Source organism: Trachypithecus francoisi, unplaced genomic scaffold (assembly GCF_009764315.1).
Source record: "Trachypithecus francoisi isolate TF-2019V2 unplaced genomic scaffold, Tfra_2.0 Contig01474, whole genome shotgun sequence".
NCBI classification, from domain to species: domain Eukaryota; kingdom Metazoa; phylum Chordata; class Mammalia; order Primates; family Cercopithecidae; genus Trachypithecus; species Trachypithecus francoisi.
In genome coordinates, this window is record NW_022681435.1 from 7,158,763 (window position 1) to 7,166,028 (window position 7,266).

General features: G+C 37.5%; 1 long non-coding RNA gene across 1 annotated transcript; it reads right to left on the reverse strand.

Annotated features, from left to right (window-relative positions):
- Positions 1-341: 341 nt before the first annotated feature.
- On the reverse strand, positions 342-7,012 carry LOC117098861. Its single transcript, XR_004443620.1, has 4 exons — positions 6,900-7,012; positions 5,266-5,396; positions 3,750-3,913; positions 342-396 (listed from the first exon to the last, which is right to left on the reverse strand). It is a non-coding gene; the product is annotated as an uncharacterized LOC117098861 (long non-coding RNA).
- Positions 7,013-7,266: the final 254 nt, after the last annotated feature.

Consider the following 7,266-nt stretch of genomic DNA (forward strand, 5'->3'; position numbering starts at 1 on the left):
TAAAAAATACTCAGGCTGCTACAGTCTTCAGTCAAGGAATGCTGAGTCCCTACTAAGTGTCAGGCCCTATGCCTGGGACTTAAATTATGTATGTGAAAACAACATATCACCCTGCCCCCTGGTGTAGCCTTCGGTTATTAATTCAACAAATATCTATTAAGCATCTTGTATGTCACAGGCACTACATGCAACAACAACAACAACAACAAAACAGCTAAAATATTTGCCTTCATGGAGCTTACATCCAATTGGAGAAAAGAAATAATAAACAAATAATATTTAAAATTATTTGTTTATGTTAGCTATGTATTATTTTATGAAAAGAAGTTTATTTGGCTTACGGTTCTGGAGGTGTGAAAGTCCAAGAGTGTGACACTGGCATCTGGTGAAGGCCTTCTTTTGCAACATAACATGGCAGAGATCACATGGAAAGAGGGCAAAAGCAAGAGAGTTAGGGAGAGTCGGCTTTTATAACAAAGCCCCTTCCAAGACAATGAACCCACTCCTGTGACGGTGACATTAATCCATTCATGAGAGCAGAGTGATTAAGTTTCCAACACATGAAGGTTTGGGAGACATATTCATATCACAGCATCTTCTAAATGGAGCCTCAGAGTCTACTCTTGCCACTCTCTTTCTCCACAATCCCTTCTTAACAATAGGTTATTTATTTATTTACTTATTTTGAGACAGAGTTTCACTCTTGTGGCCCAGACTGGAGTGCAGTGGCTCAACTTCGGCTTACTGCAACCCCCGCCTCCAGGGTTCATACTATTTTCCTGCCTCAGCCTCTGGACTAGCTGAGATTACAGGCACCTGTCACCATGCCTAGCTTTTTAAAATTTTTTTTTATTTTTTTATTTTTTAGTAGAAATGGGGTTTCACCATGTTCGCCAGGCTGGTCTCCAACTCCTGACCTCAAGTGATCTACCTGTCTTGACTTCCCAAAGTGCTGGGATTACAGGCAAACAATGGCTATTTAAATTCAAAAATTAGTAACAGGTTTTGAGGAAAATAAAATTTCTGCACCAGTTAAGGGTACAGAAATTCAGAATGCTGTTGTCAGGGAGGATTCTATTTTAAATACATCAGCTGAAACCTCTCAATGGGCAATACTTCAATGGAACCCCAAACTATGAAGAATCAAGTCGTGCAAAGACCTGTAAGAGCATTGTAGGCACAGACCCCTGTACAGAGCAGCGTGTGGCTGAAGCACGGGGAGAGGAGGTAGGGGACGACGTTGGAGAGATGGGCAGGAGTGAGTAGGCAGTTGACTAAGGAGAATTTTGACTTTACTCTAAGTATGATACAAAGCCATTTAGGAATTATAAGTAAAATTGCATGCCTGAAAAAGCTTACTGTTGGTACTACATGAAGAATAATTTGTAGACTGAGATATGGAAGCAGAGAAGCAGTTTGAGGTTCTGCAGTAATCTGAGAGATAACAATGGCCTTGATTAGAGTATTAATGAAAAAGATGGTGAGTATACAGACACCAATAATAGTGCCAAGCACTATTCTGCTGGCTTTGTATTTGCTTGTTTGACTCTCATGTTCAATATTTGAACCATTTATTAACAATCCTACGAAATAAATACTAAAAGTACACCCACTTTACAAATATGGAGAGAAAAGTAGAGTGAGTTTAAATCACTTCCTCAAGACTACACATGTAATAACTAAAAAGGGGAAGTGAAGGTTTAGCCAAATGAAAAGTTAGAGGGAACAGCCCACACACAAGATCACCTTCACTTCTGATACCAGCTACAAGTTTGAGGTCCCCAAGACCACCCTATGGTTTTATAATTCACTAGAACTCACAGAACACATTGAAGGTTATTTCTCTCATGGTTAGGGTTTATTACAGATTGAAATCAGCCAAGAGAAAACATTCATAGAGTGGAGTCCAAAAAAGTATCAAACATGGAGGTTCCAACTGCCCTCTCCTTGTGGAGTCAAGATAGCATGAATTTCTCCACATCTCTGTATGATAATATTCATGGAGAACTCCCAACAAGGAAGCTCACTTGACTGGTGTTCAGAGTTTTTATTGGGACTCCATCATGTAGACAAGATTGATTGCCCAAGTGTTTGATCTCAGTCCTTAGTCTCCCTGGAACTCTACCAATTCTGTGTGACTCATCCTTCCTGCCTCCAAATCATACTGCTGATTCTTCTGGTGTGTCCATCCTCCAGTCTAAACCACATTGTTAAGACTATTCTGACCCAAGGTTCACAGGCAAATAAAGACACTTCCCTCAGGCATGACACATCAAAGGCTTAGAAATTACCTTACAGAAGTCCAGGACAAAGGCCAAATCTATCTTTGGGCAATGTTAGATTCTTTACTACACAGAGGAAGAAAGGGATATGAGAGAAGTGAAGAGTTCTTTTTCAGCCATGTTAAATTTGAGATGAACATTTTATATCAGAATAAAGATGTTAAGTAACAGTTATATAAACATATCCACAGTTCAAGCATGAGAAGATTGGACTGAAAATAAACATTTTGGAGCGAACACACTATAGATGTTATTTAAATTCCAGGGGACATAACAGGGTAAATTAAAGAGAAAGTTTAAACTCAGAAAAGAAGAGGAAAAAGAACTAATGAGCCCACAAACACGGCCACACATAGGGGTCACAGAAAAGAGGGAGGTAGAGCAAAACAAATTTAAAAGACCACACATTCAGAAGAAAAAATGAAGAAAACAGTAGAGAAAGTATGTCCGAAAAGAGAGGTTTATGTAGGAAAACCACCTCCTACTTTGGAGATGCATACTGAAGTATTTAAAGATACTTGCAAATGAATCTGTACATCTGTAACTTTCAAATGAATCAGCAAAAATTAGAATATAAAATACGTATTATAAACATAAAGGAAATACAACAAAATGTGTCTGAGATTATTGAATCTAGGTGCAAAATGTAGGAGGGGTTCGTTGTAGTATTCCTTCAACTTCTTGTGTGTTTGGCATTTGGCATAATTAAATGTCAGGCATGAGAAAAGATACAGCTAATGGCCAGTGCCAACATGTTTCTGAGAAATGCAGAAGGTAGGGCAGATCACAGGCTCTTGGAATTTGGTATTGGAAAAGGCAGGAGACAAAAGTCCTGAGTTAAGAAATTTAAAGAGAGAATGAGAACGGAGAAAGATGTGAGGAGAGTTTCTCTAAAGAAACGCAGAGAAATTGAGCAGAGGTTATAATAATGTAGTGAGGGCCCTCACTACATAAAGTGGTAGAGATTGGGAGGGAATAGGAAACTTCAAGGCTTCCAAAGAAGCTGAAGCTTGAGCTACATTTGCAAGGATGTGGAGGTTTTTACCAGACTGAGAAAAAGAGACGAATTCCAGACAAGAAAAACAGCATATGCAAGGACATGAAGATATAAGAAAGGTGTGCTACTACATTGAGTCTGAATATCTGTAGTTTGACTAGTACTAAAGCTGCTAAAATGAGTAGAGGTCAGATCACAAAATAGCCAGAACTCCTCAAAAAAAGGTCTAGGTTCCTAACTTAAGAATCCACAGCATCACTAATTAAAATGCAGATTCACAGATTCCACTGACCACCTGTCGAATCAGAACCCCTGGCAGTGGGACTCAAACTGAGAACTGGAAAAGGAGAACGCTATATGGGAAAGTGTGCATGTGTTTCTTCTCCCATTCCAGCCAGCATCATGTGGTCTTTCTTCTCTTCCCTCTCTATAGATAGACTTTTCATCTTTCCCCCCGCCCATCCTCTTACCTGCATCCTCATAGCTTCTGCTCCTCAGAACTTGGGTTTGCTTATGGCTTGATCTTGCATGGAATTGGCTCCAGCCAAGACTCTTCAGCACACACATCCACTGCAAACTGACAACTCCATCTAGATGTCCCGATACCTTTTAGTTCCTATTATGGAGAGAGAAACTGAGAAAGGAGGAGGGAAAGGGGAGGAAGAAAGACAATTGTCACACAGAATGGGCCATGAGTCTATCTAGACTCAGTAAGCAGTGACTAGGACCATGTCACATGTACATAGGTGCAGGTTCTCTAGAACAACGCTACTCAAATGCCAGTCTACAAGGAGAAGAGAAGCTTGTGCCACAATGTAAACTAGTGCACTTCATTCATCAATAAGGTATTGCTATGAAAAATATAAGAAAAAAAATCAGCTGAACTAAACAGCATGCTTAGTGGCACAGTTAATTTATCTTTTGGCACAAGCTCCTTATCTTAGTGAGAACTGAGCCAAACATCTCCAAGACCTATAACCAGACCCTGGAACACACTCTGAGGAGCACTGCTCTAAAAAGAACTGTGGATTATACAAGCATTTAAAATAAAACAAGATAAAATACATGTTGATATTACTGATCAAAAATCACCAAAATGTTCATCTAGCAAACCCATGAGGAAAGTATTCTGAGAAATATACAAAAGTGTAAGACTGATTTCATCCACAAGTATCAGACCATATGTATTTCAGAAGACAGTGAGAAATTAGCTTATGGTTTAATTTGCCACTGAAAATAACTCAGACTACTAGCAGGTAAGACTTCTGTTTTTATAAAGAAGAAAGTGTGAACCCGAAAGCACTGAAGGTAGGCCTTTATAGCTTATTTTTACTTCTCTCCACAAGGTACAGTACTAGAATGACCTGGGAAGCATAAAAGTCAGAGAACATTTTTTTAAACTCTCTTCAAGGCTGTTAGGAGGTATAAAATACACACCTTGAGGAAAATAAATGTATGCACCTCAAGAAGATAATAAATCACTTGTAGCTTTATTGTTGTCAGTCATTGGTTTTTGAAGGGCAAACCGTACTTGATTCTTGACTTGTTCTTTGCTTCACTGATCAGTAACTTTCCTTAGAAGCTACAAAGTTTTCAGTGTTGACAACTCTGTGATTTTTTTAAGGAGAAAAGTCACATATTTTTAAAATACTGTTTCATGGATATATTGGTGTGCAATTCAATTCCACAAACCTCAACTGAACACCTACTATGTGCCAGGAACTGTTTCCTCTGGGCTCTAGCAGGAATACAGAAAGGAATAAAATGGCATCAAGGAGCTCATTAATGACATTTTATTCCTTTCTGTATTCCTGCTAGAGAAAATTAAGGTGGACTGTAATTTGTGTTATATTTGGGAAGAAAAGGAATGATTCATTCTGACTATGTGAATGTAGGGAGATTTCAAGACCAAGACCAAGACAACTTGGTCCTTGAAGGACAGGCAGTAGTTTAAGAGGCAAGGTAAGAGGTAACTAAAGAACATACCAGGCAGAAAAAATAATTGAACTCAATCATGAAAGAGTGTGGCTCATTGAGGAATCCTCAAGAAATCCTTGTGCATTGCTGGTGGGAATATAAAATGATGCAGCCACTGTGAAAAGCAATATGATGGTTCCCTGAAAAATCAGACATAGAATTATTATATAATCCAGCAATTTGACTTCTAGATAGATACCTAAGAGAATTGAAGATACCTGTACATCAATGTTCATAGCAGCATTATTCACAATAGCCAAAAAGTAAAAACAATCTAAATGTTCATCAATGGATGAATGGGTAAACAAAGTCTGGCGTACACATACAATGAAATATTATTCAGCCTTAAAAAGGAATGAGATGTTGATACATGCTACAATATAGGTGAACCTTGAAAACATTATGCTAAGTGAAATAAGCCAGCCACAAAAAGACAAACATTGTACGATTCTACTTATATGAGGTACCCAGAGTAGTCAAATTTATGGAGACAGAAGGTAAAATGGTGGTTGCCAAGGACGAGGGAGGGGAAGATGGGGAGCTATCATTTGATGGGTACAGACTTTCAGTTGGAGAAAATGGAAAAGTTCTGAAGATAGATGGTGGTAATGGTTGCACAAAATTGTAAATGTACTTAATGATGCTGAATTGTACACTTAAAAATTATTAAAATTGTTGTTACATTATGTATATTTACAACAGAAAAATTCTAAGACTTATTTGTAAAAATTCTGTATTTTATTCTAGTTTTAAAGCCAATATTTATTTCTTATAGAAGACTTAGAAAATTAAAAGTAGTCTTAATTGACTTAACCTGGAGGTAATCAAAACAGAAATCTTCATAGATTTTCTTCTTTATATTTATGCAATTGTGTTTACAAATATGAATTATATTTCACATGCTATTTACATGCATTTATCACTTTTATATTACACTATCCGTTAACAAAGAAGTAGTAACTATTTTTCTATTCACCTCAATAGTTTTCTACATTATCTTTCATTATGATTGGCATTTTCACTTCTGACATAATATATATGGTGTGCATGACTATCTCATCTCCACCTGCCTGCCAAAAAACGCAGAAAATTTCCGAATAACAATAAAAAATCACCTGTAACTTTACCAACGTATTTATCACAATTTATAATTAAATATTTATTTGCGGGATTGTTTATTATTTTTCTTCCCACTGGACTACTAAGCATTTGGTAGGGATCATGCATGTCCCTACCACCAGCACCTAGCATGGTACCTGCCATTTATGAATTGTTACAATAACTCTTCGATGGCCATCTTTATCTAAACATCTTTTAATATATCTTTGATCATTTTATTTGGAAAAATTTCTAGAAATGGAAATTCTGGGAAACAGAAACTGCATATTTAATATAATTGTCAAAGTATGTTAAGAAAAGTATGAACCCATCTAGACTCCCAGGATTAGTGTATGAAGAGTACTGCTCTTCCACATTCTCAACTACCCTAGCTGAGAAGTAAGTGAGAGCTTCTATTCCTGCTCTCTTATTTCCTGATTCTGTGAAATGAGAAAGCACATGAATAAGTGTGATTTCCAGTGAACAATGGAAATGGAAATCTTTCTGCTGCTTCTCGAAGTAGAGAACTTTGCTTGAAGTCTTACCTCCTAGAATTCAAGCAGCCCCATCACCACCAACCATCTGGCTCTTTGTTGGAAGCTGATATATCTGAATGGACGTACAAGAAGTAAATGCAAAGATCACAACATTCACACCTATGGAGGAAAACAAAATGATAAAGAACTTACAATCATCTAAAAACTGCCTGACAAACATGGGGTACAATACACAAAGAATTTACACAAATAAGGCCGCTTCTCCTACTGTCTTTAAGGTAGCTGGCTCAGCCCTGTTTCTAAGAAGTATGGTAAGCGAATTGCTTTTTTAATCCAACTACATCGGCCTTCTCTTACAGAAATTCTTTCCGTAGTCTGTTATATGGTCGCCCATTAATCTAAAACTTACTATTCA